This window comes from Anser brachyrhynchus, assembly GCF_964034855.1.
Source record: "Anser brachyrhynchus genome assembly, chromosome: 1".
NCBI lineage: Eukaryota > Metazoa > Chordata > Aves > Anseriformes > Anatidae > Anser > Anser brachyrhynchus.
In genome coordinates, this window is record NC_137694.1 from 202,205,219 (window position 1) to 202,222,338 (window position 17,120).

The following is a 17,120-nucleotide window of genomic DNA, read 5'->3' on the forward strand; positions in this document are numbered from 1 at the left end:
ACAGTGATACAGTAAAAATAGCAAGGACATAACAGAGGTATCTTAATTAAAGTCTTGTAAATTGCAGGTTATAAATGATCAAGTACAACATTTTAACCATATAACTCAATACATTAGGTGAATTTGGTGCACACAGGATGGCTTTGATTTACAGACTGGAAATCAGTATGGTCTGTGGCATAATAAAGTTGTCTGTATTCTGTAACACTGATAAATCATGGTGTTTTATAAGTAAGGTGGAAGCTTGTGATTTTCAGCCATACATTCTAAGCTGATACACACTCATATTGTGCTGACATGCCTATGACTATTTATACTTCCTGTTGGTTGCACAAGGGAGGGTGAGAGAGGTCCACTTGCAAAAAGAGGTATTAGCAGGGTCCATAGCACATGACATACATTGACTCTAATGTTGATAGTTATAATATCTGGGGAAAAAACAAACGATTGAGTATGAGCGGAGAAGAGAAAGGGAATGGGAACAGCAAAGGCAAAGGGAAAACCTATTCAGGCAAGAACAGTGATGGGTGTCCAGGATGAGTGTCCTCCTCTCTAGGGACACTCCAGATCAGCAAGTAGCAACAACAAAGATACTGATGATGATAAGGATAATGATGACAAAAAAAAAAAATCACTATGCTTTTCCTGTAGCATTATATGTTCTTAGTTGTGAGCTACTTAACTACTTAAGCTTCTTATTCATCGTTTCTGGTTGTGAAGCTATTAGCACTGTTTGGAGAGTGCTAATTATGCATAGATGTTGTACGTTGATTGGCTGTTAAGACTTGGCACATGTAGCCCTGGGTAGTATTTGTCAAGTATGTAACTATTTTCTTCTGTGTTATTTTTTCTGTGTTTTTCTTTCGTGTATAATAAAATCTGTAAAGCAAGAAGTGAACAGAGGTGTTTCTTATGCTAGTGGCAGTAACTTCCCATGAGAACTTGCAATAACACTGGCATCAAGGTTTGGCAGGCACAAGGTTGTGAGGCTATTAACTCCCAAATTTCAGCACAGAAACACAAGGGAAAACTACCACAGAGACTCTCTAACTGCAAATTATAGGCCCTGAGCACTACTGATGCTGAGGCACAAAGGCATCTCTGCCAGCAGGCTCACTGCTGAATAATGAGTCCTATTTTGTCACTAGTTTATGCGATTCAAATAGTCAGCAAAAGATACTCCTCCAGGCCCTGGTCTATAAAGATGTTTATGCCTCAATTCAGGTAACCATAACGGTGAGCTCTCAGTCATTGCTTCTTATCCTGCAGATGGAAGTGGCAGCCCCAAGAGCCGAGATGTGATAAATGATTGTGTGAGCATGCTTATTCTGCTTCAGTGAAAATGTCCTCTAGATCTGCAAACCTCTTTGCCTGAGGAGCAGTAAGTAGCAGCTCAGGGCTGTGACTTCTTCAGCTGCCCCACCACAGTCCTCATGAGCTGAGCTGTCTGTCCTTTGTGTTTGACAGATGCAGCACAAGAGGAGGAGTAGCAGAAGGAACCGAGTTGTTTTCAGACTGCCTACTGCAGACGTTTGTCTGATGGGTCAGTCCCTCCAGGGGCATAGATGAAGATTTTTCTAATTCTGTACCTAGCTCTCTCTCTACTGTTACACATTATAGAAAGGAGAAACTGCTGAGATTTGGAAGCAATAAAGGATCCTATGTTTATTAAGGAGATTCATCTAGGGATCTTGTTATCCCAAAGTGATCAGATGACGTTAGTTGCTTTTAGAATTTAAGACATTGTGGTTAGATTTTTCTGGAAACTGACTACAGAACAACTTTAACAGACCTAGTACTGCTCTGCTTGATTAGCAGAGATCTTATGAAATGTATAAGTAAGCTTCTTGGAAAAATAAAGTTTGGGAACGTTACTCACTCCATCTGATTTTGGGGAAATGAATCCTCAGAGGCTGCCTCAGTTGAAGCCATTTCTTCCTAAAGACGGACTTTTTTCTCTACAGTCCTTTATCCATCTACATTTTTATGTGACATCTAAAGAGAATAAAGAATGCCACTTAGGCTGTATCTTCCTCCTGGAATGTGTTTTTGTTGAGAGAAGACAGCAGGGAGAGTTGTCCACACAGGAGTGTGTGACACACTTAAGTCAGCTTTCATCTCTGTGGGAAATCCAGTTCTTTGCTGTTACTTCCAACTGTCAGATGGGAGTGAATGGCAAAAACATGGCACTGTGTTACAGGTCTAGGTGCAAAGGATTTCAAGCACACCACAGACATCTATTATCTTGGAGGAAAAACAAATCTCCTATAGACCCACTGAGCATGTCAATAGCCTTCATCATAAGATGCCAGTGGAGACTGTAGGAAATTATCTAGCTCTCTGTTACATGTAAAAAGGAGGCTGAATGCTTTAAATACAGCATTAGAATTTGATCTGCTGTCAAGGACACACTTTTAATAAGCATCATTATATACTAGTCTTTCCAAGTAATCTGGCTGCACTGTAGAAACTAGCTGTGTCCTGAGACTTACAGAAATGAATGGCTGCACAGTAGGACCCAGAATGCATTTTTATTGCATTAAGAATAACATTTCTTGCAGTACAAACTGTTTGCAAATTCCAGTTATGAGATGTTCTCTGTGTGTTTGCTCATGAGTTCACTTCCAAATAAATGAAGTGGGGATACAGATTTTTCAGCACACTGAGAGAAAGCAAAAATTTCAAAAGGGTTCATTCCTACCAGCTTTAGATCCCCCCAAACAGTCTGAGTCATTCTTTGCATTTATTTTTGATACTATCTAAATAATTCCTTTAGTTGAGTATTTGAAAAATATTTTGTTCCACAGTAGCTTACATGTTTGAGAGAAAAAAAAAAAAAAAGTAATTTGAAACAGAAATAATAACAATAATTTCATGTGAAAATGTCCAAACAGCAAATTTTGACCCAAAAAAGTAGATTTTGTCGAAAGGATAAATTAATCCCCACCCCCCAAAATAATAATAATAATAATAATAAATAATTAAAAAATAAAACTTCCAGCTGAAGTCTTTCAGTTTTGATAAGCAATATCTCTTAGTGGAATAGTATAAACCATTCTACTTTTTTTTTTTTTTCTTATGAAGGCCAAGTTATGAACCAAAGAAGAGCTGAAACATTCAAGAATCTTTCCTTAAATTCTTGATACAGATATAGTCCTTTAGGACATCTCCCTTTGTATCTTGTTGTGAAATAGGACTGTGAGTGAACGGCCTTCTGGTACACAATGCCAGAAGGTGACAGGGGCAGGTGAGTGAACTATATGCATTTTTCTATGTGTTCCATTGCTTGGGTGACTCTAGTTATAAACCAGCTTCTATTACTGTAACCTGTAGTGAATGTCCTTTGGTTAAGTGCAATGTATGGTCCCAAAACTCAGACAGACAAAGGACTGCTTGTAAACTAGGATATTCAGATAATGCAGAGTTTTGCATAAGCTTTGGAAACTAATGCATTCAGGGCTGAACATAATTTAAGCATTTCTAGGGCTAAACTAACAGTAATTTTCAGCTTTTACTGAGCACATAATAGCTGCCATATTCACCTTCGTATGGAGCATTGCAGTGCACAAAAGTGTATCACTCTGTAAAGTGTCTCGGGATAAACTGGACATAACCAACATTGTGTGAAATGAAAACCTCTTCCTTGCAGCTGTACCTGACCACAAAGTTCACTTTAGCTGACTTTAACTATGCAAACCAAAGCTGAGAAAAGTCTTACCTCATCCTGTCATGCTGAGATGGTTGGAATTAGGGTTAAAGATCTCAGCTGAACACTTCCTAGACGTGGAATTACATGTCTTTACCTGTACTGCCCAGAAACAGAAAGAGCAGGAATAAAGCTGGAAGGGTTTAAATTTGTGATGCCAATAAATGTAAGTGGTTCAGACATCACTTTAAGCAGAATGCTCCAGGTGTTATTGCTCCTGGCACTAGTAAGGATAGAAATTTTAAATGGCCTGATATGTAGTATCATAATGACAAAAAATGAATGTTCTTACAACCTTTCTGTTGTTGTTGTTGTTGTTGTTGTTGGCTTTACTGAATCTTTGAAAGTGCCCAGGACCATCTCCCAAATACTCAATCAGATAAAACCTCTATGTGCTTCATCATGCAAGATAAAAGACTTGGCTCTCTCTATACTCCAGCAGTGGGGAAACTCCTGCATTACACTACACTAGATCATCTCAACTTTCTCAAATGGTCAGAGAACATCACATAAAATGAACTGCTTTGCTGAAAGAAAATCTGGATCTGTAGTCTCAAGACCAACCTTCTGAAAACAGAGGCTATCCCGAACTGCATGAAGCATCAGCTTAGCCCTACTCAGCCTGATTTTTCACCAACACTCACAAGACCAACAGCCCCTTTGACACTCTGTCTAAAGCTAATAGGAAATAATGCAGTGATCAACAGAGGCAGTTCAGAATAACTCAAGAGGGGCAGAGTTCCTTGTCAATTTAGCAGTTATTCCCCACAATTCAATAAAACTGTACTTATTAATAAAATACTTCTACAGTCGGCTTAAGTAGTTCAGCAGACTACTGCTGCTGCTTCAGCTACTTCAAAGAAAACTTAGAGAAAAGTTATATACCTGAGGGAACAGACAGTTTTTATTCACATTCTACCCTGGATTTCTTCATTGTCACGGTAGCCAACAAAAGGAATATACATCAATCAAAGAGAATGGGGAGGCTAAATAATTAAACCTCTTTGGAAGGAAAAATTACTCTTCAGCAAGTTTACTATTTCACATTAAAAATTAGCATATTTGAAGTCACACTAAAATGGGACTGTATTCCAGTAATTGATCTTACTGACAAACTTCACCAGAAAATAGGCAGCAATTCATAACCATCATAAAGGACGGCAAATACTTGGTAAATTCTTCATGTGGATAAGCTGAGATGTATGTGATTCTGCCTTGCAATCCTGGGAGGCTGGTGTTGGTAGCTACAGTATTTTCACATATCTGAAGGAACGAAAGATTTTAAACTGTTTTTAACACTGGGATTTTTCAAAACTGATCTTTGGATGCATAATACTTTGCTCTGTATTATAACAAATACTAAGACGTATTAGCTCTTACAGAACACTTGTCTAATACTTCTCTTACCATTCTGTTCTCTTTTTGAAGTGCTCTGGGTGGCCCAATGGTGTCCAAAATGCCTGTTATGCCAGAATGCATTAGTTCAAGCACCTGTTTCCATTGTGCTCGAGGGGGGGGGTGGAGGGGGGGGCGTATAATCCTTCAATCGATATTGTAGTAGTACTTCAAGCATCCACTTGAGACTGATTGTGGGTCATTTACAAAGGAATACTGATAGGAACGAACACCCAGAAGGTAGCATTCACAAATGTGCATGAAATACAGTCCTGAGATGTGCTGATTGGGCAAAATTTTGCTACCCATCTTCCTGTTCACCTACTTCTGATTCTGTTGTATACTGTAAAGATCACGAAACTCCACTGCAGAGTGAACAGCTGAAAAAGCTTCTCTAAACTAAATAAAATTCAGGAAGATGTCTAGAACATTGATTAAAAATACTCTGGTCTAAAGCACAGAGTTCATGTACGACCCATAGTAAGGTTGACATCACATCAATGACACATTTTCAACATCCTTTGAAAGACGAAATCCATCCGTTGGTCTAAGGTAAGGAATTTTGCCTCAGGTGTTTGCATGTGGCCTCTTTTGTGTGATTTATTCATCAGAATTTAGGTTCATCATTTTCTTGAAAATAGAAAAATGAAAAAGGTGTCCTAAATTATCCCATTGGGATTAGAACATGCTCTTGTCAAGCCAAGATCAAATCTCTCCCAAGAGAGTTAATGCCCATTTGCCCCATTCTAGGCCATCAACATTTGTGTTCACTGTCCATGGCTTGTGGAGACATGGCAGTTAGGCAAGCTTTCCCCAGACACACAATAGCCATCTTCCCCTGTGAATGCCTAGGAAATTAAAGTCATTGTCACTTTCCAGTCCTAGGAGGGGCTCCACATAATCATTTATAAATTCTTGGCCAACTGTTTAAACATAGGTAATTACAGCAGATAGGCAATTACTAAAATAAAATGATATGGTTTTGGCTTCTGAAATAATTCCAATTCTGGGTAAAATGCTTCCTCTGTTTACACTTTAACTATATTTTGTGATGTATACTGAAATGAAAGATGAATGTCCTTGGAAGCTCAGCCATTGTTAAACTCACTGTTTGAGACTTTGGAGAATTGCAGCCTTTTGTTTTTCCCCACTCTGTATCATTCTCTTCTCAAACATGCTTTTGTAACAGAAAGCACAGTCTGAAAATTTTGAGATATTTCTTGAGATATTTTTGAGATATTTGAGATATATTTGAGATATATTTGAGATATTTGAGATATAATTTGAGATATTATTTCTAATAATTGTTATTAGCTTATGTGGAATCACTAAATTAAAGCTCATTTTGGGGGGGGGGGAAGGATGAATTATGCTCCTTTATGATTTTTTTTTTCACATACTGAACAATTAAGTGACATCACAATGAATTTCCTAAGTTTCTTAATGTCTGACCTGTAAATTTTCAGTAAAAGCATTGTCTGCAAATTTCTCACAAATACACTTTCCATTAAATTGGAGTAGTACTGCAATAAAGGTGTTACTAGAGGGGAGACTCCTTTTGAAATGTTCAAATCAAAAATACACTGGAAAATCTGGAACTAAGCATTTAGTGGACTCCCAGAGCCAACTCTTACAGGTTTGTTCAGTGCAAATGTCTTTTAATCATTTGTTGTTGATCAGGGTTTTTCAGCAGCCTAGTTGTAAGTTCATGAAAATCACCTGGAAACTTCTATTACTCATTGAAATGTTATTAGAAGTGAAATCAAACACAATCTAGCTCCTTCTTTCCTGTTACCTTGCAGGTATCCTTTCAAAACACACTCAAATACATTACATGGCTTTGTCATTATTATCAGTGTTTTGCCTGACTTTTATAATAAATGAAAAGGATTGAAAATATTTTTGAGTTGGCATAGAGAAAACCTGAAAAAATTTATTCTAAGTGCAAAAGCAGATACAGTTTATAGTTATCTAAATATCACAGAAAAATAATTCTATAATGAATATACTTCAGGCAATTTTCCCCCAGCCTAAATTCCACTTAAGTCTCTGAGCCTGGCATTTCCTATTGGCTCCATGCCTCTGAAAGCCTAGAGCCACAAGAAGTACCAAGGCTTATGTAGAATATAAGTTGAATCAAGGCCTCAAGGGCAAGGTATTGGTCATAAATTAGTGTAAAAGCATCATTCATCTGTTTTTCATTTGCTTTGTTTTGTTTGTTTGTTTGTTTTTGCCTGGTTGTTCTTCATTGAAACACCTATGGAGTGTTGTACTCCCCCACCCATGCCTGGGGACTGAACCAAGGCTTTCTGTGCTGAATGCAGAACAAATTGATTTCTCCTTTTTAAATGTCTTTCTTTTTGTTATCCATTGAGTTTTCAATATGTGTCTACATCAGGAAAGGTAGATATTTGAGTAAGTTCCAAAACTTCTTTCTGATCTATGAAATAAACCATCTTCCTATTCTGCCCAAGGGTGTATTCTGCAGTGTTTCATATCCTGGAAGTTCTGCAAATTCTTAAGTGAGCTGCAGGTGGTGGAAATTAGGGTTCCTTAATGTAGGCTCTTACAGACTGACTAACCTCATCCCGCAGACAAGTGAGTGGGTGTACAGGAATCAGAGTTGGTATTCATCAAGTTCTTAGAAGATCTATCATCTGTGCTTTGCTTTATACCATCCTACACCTCTCTGTTAGCTCACTTTTCTTGACACCTATGTCTCCAGTAATTTTAGGGTTGAGGAAAGTGGCTAGGCATCCCCATAGAGGGATATATAACAGAGTGTGCAGGATGAGAGTGGTGCAGGATGAGCTGGGTACTGACAGGCTGGAGATAAGTGAGGAGATGAAGCTGAAATCTTGTTTGGAGGGAGAGGTCAAGAAGGACGTGTTAGGGTAAGAAAGGGGGGGGGGGGGGGGTTGGAATAGAGGCCCCATAAGAGTACATGCAACTTGTCACAGAGGTGGTAAAGGTTGCCTTTTCCATCAAGACCAGGGGTCACCTCTAGCTAATTGTAAACTGTGCTAGTGGTTGAATTTCTCAAATAAGGTTTGGCTGTCTTAACTGGTGGCAGTTCTGAAAAGTTGCATACCCTTTAGCTACTCCTCTGAATCTGGCAACTCTCTATTAGCCTCCTGTTTCCCTTCCCTTCCCTTCCCTTCCCTTCCCTTCCCTTCCCTTCCCTTCCCTTCCCTTCCCTTCCCTTCCCTTCCCTTCCCTTCCCTTCCCTTCCCTTCCCTTCCCTTCCCTTCCCTTCCTTCCCTTCCCTTCCCTTCCCTTCCCTTCCCTTCCCTTCCCTTCCCTTCCCTTCCCTTCCCTTCCTTCCCTTCCCTTCCCTTCCCTTCCCTTCCCTTCCCTTCCCTTCCCTTCCCTTCCCTTCCCTTCCCTTCCCTTCCCTTCCCTTCCCTTCCCTTCCCTTCCCTTCCCTTCCCTTCCCTTCCCTTCCCTTCCCTTCCCTTCCCTTCCCTTCCCTTCCCTTCCCTTCCCTTCCCTTCCCTTCCTTCCCTTCCCTTCCCTCCCCTTCCCTCCCCTCCCCTCCCCTCCCCTCCCCTCCTCCCCTCCCCTCCCCTCCCTCCCCTCCCCTCCCCTCCCCTCCCCTCCCCTCCCCTCCCCTCCCCTTCCCTCCCCTTCCCTTCCCTTCCCTTCCCTTCCCTTCCTTCCCTCCCTTCCCTTCCCTTCCCTTCCCTTCCCTTCCCTTCCCTTCCCTTCCCTTCCCTTCCCTTCCCTTCCCCTTCCCTTCCCTTCCCTTCCCTTCCCTTCCCTTCCCTTCCCTTCCCTTCCCTTCCCTTCCCTTCCCTTCCCTTCCCTTCCCTTCCCTTCCCTTCCTTCCCTTCCCTTCCCTTCCCTTCCCTTCCCTTCCCTTCCCTTCCCTTCCTCCCCTCCCCTCCCTCCCCTCCCCTCCCCTCCCCTCCCCCCCCCCCCTCCCCTCCCCTCACCCTCTCCCCCTCCCCTCTCCCCCTCCCCCCTCCCCCTCCCCTCCCCCCTCCCCTCCCCCTCCCCCTCCCCCTCCCCCCTTCCCCTTCCCCTTCCCCTTCCCCTTCCCCTTCCCCTTCCCCTTCCCCTTCCCCTTCCCCTTCCCCCTTCCCCTTCCCCTTCCCCTTCCCCTTCCCCTTCCCCTTCCCCTTTCCTTCTTTCCTTCTTTCCTTCTTTCTTTCCATTCTCCTATTTCCTTTGTCTCATTTTGGAGAATATAAAAACAAACATTCTTTTAAAAACAGAATTAATTTTATATAAGGAAAATAATCCTTCCAACTTCTTTTTCCACTGAGAAAATACTCTAAATGGTAAAAAAAAAAAAAAAAAAAAAAAAAATATCATTTAGGGAGTATTATTTTTTAGAAGTCCAGCTTTTGCAAGTTATTATGTACACGAGGTATTTATACTCGTCCTTTAGACATGAACTGAAATTTCCATCCATCATACCCACCACACACATAGCCTAATAGCCTAAGCCATGTTTCCCATAAAAGGTGTGGTAAAGGAGATGCATTCTCTCAGGACAGAGGATGAGGAAACCTGGTAACAAGCTTCTCAGCACTTATGAGTTCAAGGTCAGCTAGAGGATCACCTTCTAGTTTTCTATGCTATTTCATAGAAATATACAATTATTATGAAAAGAGCAGGAATTTTCTGTTCAATTTCCTTGTTTTTGGTTTCTGTATCACCAGTTCACCATACAAATGTTCAAGTGAGAATAACATGGCAGGCTAACTGAATTTGAAACGGAGACTCCTTTTGTTGAAGTTAATGTTGCTGTCACATGCAGGAAACTGTGCTGCCAGTGTCATCATGTGGAGCAGAAATGAATACATTAATGCATATTACTTTTCTGTAGAAAAAAAAAAATAATAATAATAAAAATCACAGCTAAGACAAATCTCTGATATTATCATAATAAATCCATCCCCACCAATGGGCCCATCACCTGGCCCCATTCCTCCACACCAACCATCATTTCCTTTCTTCCTTTACTGTAATTTAAATGATGTTAGATACAGCAGAAGTGAGATCCCAGTCCCAGGCATTGGCATTCTGCAAATGATACAAAATAATCTTTTACACCTCATCAGTGGGGAGTTCTCAGTCATGAATAACTTTCCTGGTACCTAATAAATCCCCTAAAATGCACATTACTTAATGTGACTGACTTTCCCCTAACACAAAGAGTGCAAATTACATTTTCATAAATATATTAGTTTCATCATACCATAGTCTCTTGCTGGTAAGCCTAGAGGAGAATCATATGTATATTCTAGTAGACAAAGCTGCCTCTACAAATAAAGATGGAAGAATGAAAATATGATTATTATTGCAAATGGTAAACAGAATCTTTATTAACATTTGAGTAGTTGAGAGGGCACAGTGCACGCAAATAAATTTGAATATAATAAATAAAACTGAATTTTTAAAGGATATGAATAAGCGAACAGGAAATATAATTATTTACAGGGGAAAGTATCAGGATTACAAAAAATATGCGTGGTAATTCTATACCTGTTAGCTTTGGCAGTACAAAAGCCTTTTACAGTGTTGGGCTTTGATCTTCTAATCACAGCCATATCCTGGTGCAAATAGAGAGCCCCAGACTACAGAAATGGTTTCACTGTAACACCCTTGGGCAGATTCTCAGTTATACTGCAATACTCTGTCAAGTTACAAGGCAATTGTAAAAAATTACAGAAAAAAAAAAAAAAAAGCCTAACTTTTGCTCAAGCTTTTGAGCAAAACAGAGCCCTGCGATTAGGTCAAATACGTGGTTACTTTGCTAAAGCTGTGCCACAGGCACTGGCAGGGCAGTAAGTACAGGGGCTGCCTGGCTGTGAGAAGGAAGAGATCAGGGGTTATTTGGGCTGCAATGGATGGCTTAGGTATGTAGTATTTCTGGCTTAATGGCTCTCAGATGTATGGGTGGTTCAACATGCAACTTTTGGAGTGCATACAGCTGCCCAACTCTAAAACAGAAATTTTTCTTGGGATAACAGAAGTACAACTGGAGAAAACTTACTGCTGTTTTTATTTCAGAGAAGCTCTTGACTCATTATGGCACTAAGTCATATTTTATACATCTAGTTGTTATATACATGTCACGTACCCATGTGCATTTGCTGCAACTCACTTTTCACTTGAGATATCATGGTAGCTTAGGACTTAGTTCTTATACTGAAGTTCATGGTAAATCACATTTAACCATATTAATGAAACATACATGTCCTTTATAGTATTTTTAATTAGAAGTTTGAGGCTAAAGTTGCATAGCTGTCTGAGAAATGCTAACATTTCAGATCAGCCTATTGATATCAAGAGTTTGATAACTGCTGGTTTAAATCCTTCCTCTACTTTTTTTTTTTTTTTTTTTTATGCTAATGCATAGGACAGAGCTATAGGGAACTGATGGTGAGAGTTCATCTTAGATCAAGCGATCAAGCTACCATTGCATCAGACTGTGACATTATAGCAGTAGATCTGAAATTCAGGAAGATCTATCTGCCAGTGAAGGACGGATTTATACCCACATCTCAAAGTATGATGTTATCATGATAAATCTTAGTTGCTGCTATTATTTTCTTAACCATAACTTCTATCAGATCTTTGTTCAGATTTTTAAAATGAAATACATTTAAAACATAAACACCTGTGGAAACCAAGCTAGTTGTGATGGTCATGCAGTTTATCTAACCACATGGTCAAAATGAATTGCTGTCAATGCAAACTACTATTTCTCTAGTAGCCAATGGTAGAATCCAGTCAATCCTAATTTATTTGCCTAAATATATGCTTATTCTTTCACTGAAACATACATGCTTGAACCTTAAAGGCAGGGAAGCTGCCCATGTAATAAAGCATCTACAGTCCATGTGTTCACAGAATAGAAGCCTGCAATGAACTGCAAAGTTTTCCTAATCTGTAAGAGCAGTAGTTTCCTTTGTTAACTGTAGGAGTAATCCAGCCTATTATCTTTCACTTGGGAGAGGAAAGTAATATGTCAGCTATCATGTACTTTTAATTTTATTTTTTATTTATTATTATTATTATTAATAGATGCACGTTTCAGGGATTTGGGTTTGCATCTCTGTTTCTGATCTCCTTCTCAACAGGACAACCTAAGTGTTGGATTGCAGACTGCCCTTTTTCTAAGAAAAGGCAGCTGCTTTAGACTTATTAAAGCTTTGATTAAGAATTAACACGGAACCTTCTGTACTTGTTACCCTGTGGATGTAGTGCAAGCCATGCCTGAAAATAAAGGCGTTGCATTGCATGAATTTGTTATGAAGCAATACTGTGACTTCCTATTAACAGCAGTCTGTAAGAAAACAAATAAATAAACAGAACAAATTCAGGAACTTTAATCTTCAGTAAATTAGTTTACAACATCTTTCCTGTAGAACAGATATACTCATTATTGACCTTTTCTGTCATGGAAGCTCTTTGCTGTCTCATGAATTACTTTGTACTTCCTTTAATAGTTGGTGTATTAATTATTGTACTACAGGTTTGCAGTTGTTTTGTGTTTTTTTTTTCACATTTCTAAAGCTTCTTAGTAAAATACAGTTGTATTCTATGAAAAACACTAGTCAAATTCTCATCTTGGGATAATTTTCTTTTTTGTTTGTTTGTTGTTTGTTTTTGTTTTGTTTTGTTTTGTTTTGTTTTTTGTTTTCAAGACTGGCAAAGTAATTTTTGCATGAGGAGAGAGCATGGGAATATGACAAGATGCCCTACCATTATCATGCTTATAAGGAAACCTTAAGGGACCATATTCTTTTCAAATGCTTTTGAAGCCAGTCTTACAGTAAACGCCATTTGTTTTACATAAGCTTTACAGTGTTCAGCAGACTACCTGCCTGTAAAGACATCATTAAATAAATTTACTATATTCACAACCTTTCTCTCATAATCAGACTGTGAGCAGAGGTTTGTTCTGAATTTTGTTTATAAGTATGCATGTGTTTTATACATACAATGTTAAGAATACTGAATTACCCAGTGTTTGAATGGTACCTCTGGGATACTGTGGGCCTTGAAGATAAGGATAAAGACCATTAATCTAATTTGATAGCTTTAGGCAAGCCATATACTGAGTTGAGAACATGTTGTAGTGTTTTCACTGTGGCCAGCACTCCTGAGGAGTTGTGCTTCAATGCTCTGGGCCTGATAGAAATCTCTGGGTTCAGAAAGATTCCTCCCTGGTTATACCTCTGTATTCTAACATAGATGGTATAAATATATGAAATACTATGACCTTGTTTGGAAAGATAAAACAGTTTCTTCCATCCCATTAATGCTGCTAAAAAGTGCTGCTCATGAACACTAGTAGGTGAGTTAACATAGAGATTGTATCAGTGTTTTCTTGCCAATAAACACGCTGTAGGTCATTCTGGTTCTGTTTCAGCTCTACCCAAGTTGAATAGGCTGAAGTTTTGAGCTGCATGGATGGCAATGGATAGGTAGCATTATGTTGCATAAAGTTGATACTTGCATGCACAACCTCTGAAATTTCTCCCTTTTAGCTGCATATGGATTTTGGCTAAGGCTGGAAAGACAGCGAGTCATTGCAGGATTGCAGTCAGGCAGTGACTCAAGTGCAGTTTCTCATTGCTCATTGCTAGATGTGTACATTTTTTATGAGAGACTATTTCAGCACATGCCTTTGTAACACGGTCACATCTTACAGGTGAGATTGTAATATGTTTCAATTCTTATGAATCACAGAGCTTCAGAGAGGTTACAGAAAAATGGGAACATCTGACTGTCCTTTATCACATACTCATATAGGACTATACAGTCTACCACACCCACCAATGACACCGCAGTTCTGGGATTGCCATTAAACTATTTGTTGGATTAAGAGTATTAACATGGACTACATTTGTTAGCATCTGATCTTTGCCTAACTCAGTATTACTTTGCACAGGAATGTATTGAGAATGACTGTAATAGAGCCATAGTCAGTGTGGCCTGGGTGAGTTCACTCATTTTTAGTAACGGTGCTTAAAAGGAAAATATATATATATATGTATTTTCCCATGAAGCAGTCCAGATTTTAGTTAGAATCAACACTCATTGCTTATGATGGAATGCGTGGGTCATTTTTAAATCTGTGGGTTTTTTTCATTGGTATCATAAAATCTAGTTTTGCTTTCTATATAAAATAACATTCCCCTAAGACATGCATTCATAACTTCTTTTTAACTCCTTAAGCCAGTGATATTAACAAAACGCTGATTTGGGAAGGATGGTTAGTGAATTTGGAACATTCATTTATTTGTCATTCTGTTGTCAAGTATATTTGTTAAAATCAAGGGCCTTGCAGAGTAAATCTCTAGATGGAATGTTTGAGCTTCTCTAAAAGAGTCATAAAATAGCGTATAAGTGAAACTCTCTTTAAAGATCTGACTCTTTCCAAACCTCTTTCTCCTTTTTCTCTATAAACATCTGTATCCTATATTTGCTGTAACTGATACTTTCTCACCTGTGTACAGCCTCCTGATATATTCAATTTGATTTAAAGATTTACCACCGACTAGATCCTTAAAGTTAGAATGGCCTGTTAGAATGTTTATAAAACTAAAACTGAAGATATAAAAGTGGAAAAAAATAAAATGTGGTTTTAATAACATGCATGTTGGAATAATTATTATTTATGGGGCTAGACCATGCTGGAGAAAGCAAAGATACATTACAGTTCCACCTGACTTCTATCTGGCCATGTCAGAATTCTTTAAAACTGTTCATTAACCTGGTTCCCAATTTAAGGAAACTAATATCATTACTTTAATTTTGCATTTGGATAAAATCCTTTATTAAACTTGAAGACTTATATGAAGACAGAACTCACAAAGAAATATAACCTGCTTCTGATCAACACAGCACCCATCCAACAATGCCACAATTTAGTGAAGTTCACAGATTATCATTGCACTAGGCAGTCTGGTCATAATAATAATTATAAAGACTCTAACTTGTTATGATTTGAAAACCCATAACTGGATGTCATCAGCTAGTGACAATAAATATTGCATTACTTAAGTTTTTCAGTGAGACTCTCAGCTAGGAGAAACTGATGCACCTCTGCTGACAATAGTGCTGATTTACACTAGCTGTGAATGTGGGCCACAAGAGGCACTCCAGGTTTTACCAGCTGCATATCTCATGGAAAATCTTTCTGCTTGCTTCACACATACTGAGAATATGCTACAAATTGGTATATATCTGTTACTTTGGTTTACAACACTAAAGCTCTTTGCTAGTGGCATAAATGTTTGAAATGAGGTATTTTCTCACTGTTATAAACAACCCAAACTATGGTGCAGTTCTGAATGCAGGAGGTAGAAAACCACTTTTGTATGGTCATTTAGAACCCAAATAGTTCTTCCTAACATTCCAGATACCTCCCCATCACTGTTTGGAATATGCAACTACTATTTAACCTAATCTCTTGGTGGGCTCCTACAGGACTGCTTCAGCTGTAAAGTATTACCTGGGCCCAGAGAGGGTATCAAACAATTCGTTGTTCAGGTCTAACCTGCTTTCAAGTTTTAACAGTCAAAATAGATCCTGACAGCCATTTACAGTGGCACTGTCAATATGCTATTTTGGAGATTCTTCTTTCTGCTGCCACAGTGTTCAAGTCAGCAGACATGCTAAGTAGATTGTTGGGATCTGAGTCATGTCCATGTAATGCATTCATATGTAGCTTCCTGTGAGGATATTCTTAGTACATGCAGTTGTGTCATCAGCCTCCACAATGTCACATTCCCTGTTTTCAAGTCTGATTGTGAGCTTTGTGGTTCTCTCTGTCTTTCCTCTCATCAAGGATCCTATCAATGGGGAAAAAAGATAGTAAAAATGTGAGACCTGCCAGAAGATCATTTTGGAGAAATCTGAAGTAGATTGGCACCATCATATGAAATCAAAACTTGTAACATGATAATCACACACAAAACATTGCCCAGCAGAGGTATCACTTATTAACAAGTGGATCTGATGAGTTATTTTCCATCTCTGATCTGGAGACAGCCTGACACAGTATTACAAAAGGGAGCTTGTCTCTGCTCTTCAGCTTAAATTCAATGAGACAGTGGTCTTTGCACAGGCTATCTCCAAAGTGGTAGCTATCATAACTGTATTTCCCACCAACCCTTATTTTCATAGAACTAAGGAGAGAACTGGTCCTGAGTAGCCAGAAGAAGTCTGTGACAAATATAACGGATCAAACTTCAAAAGGCACTTGGATTTGTGAATATGCAGTCTCTGAACCAAAGCTGTATATTGTTATCATCTGCATTCAGACTGGTTTATGAGTTTGCCCTATTTTATAGAGAGATGACATAAAATGTCAGCTTTACATATTTTATTTAAATGTATGATACTGGGAAAGCCTAAAAGAAGCAGATAGTGCTTGGAATAGTTAATATTTTACAGCTTTTAGACAATATTATCCTTTTAAAAATAATCTCTTCAATATTTACCCAGAAATATATTCACTGTTTTTAAATAATGTCTTTTTCGACAGTGATGCTTTTAGATCCTCAATCGAAATTTTAAAACATTAGAACAAGACTAATGCTAAGCAATAAGCAAACCAACATGTACTTTTAAAGTGTAGATCTTCAGTGAAAATTATACCAATATATTCAGTAGGTTTTGTCCCTATGTCCTTTCAGGATCAAATCTGCTGGGAAATGATACTTTCTCTGCTTTTTGCTTCTGGTAATGGTACAGTATCTACTCAGATACCACAATGCAGAGAGCAGTACAGGAGCCACGCATTAAAAAAAAATAAATAAATCCTGGACTGTTAGGCCTTTATTTATGTGCACCATCATCATCATTACCAGAACTACTTGGCAAAGTTAAAAATGCAGGACTAACAAATGGCACCTGTATAAACTTACCGAAAAGTGTGGAGTACTTGAGGTTTTACTGGTATCTTAATTCATCTACAGAAGCTTCTATATGGGTGATGAGTTTTTAAAAGGGTATAACTCAACTTAGCTGTTGGGTTTCAGGTTGAATTTGC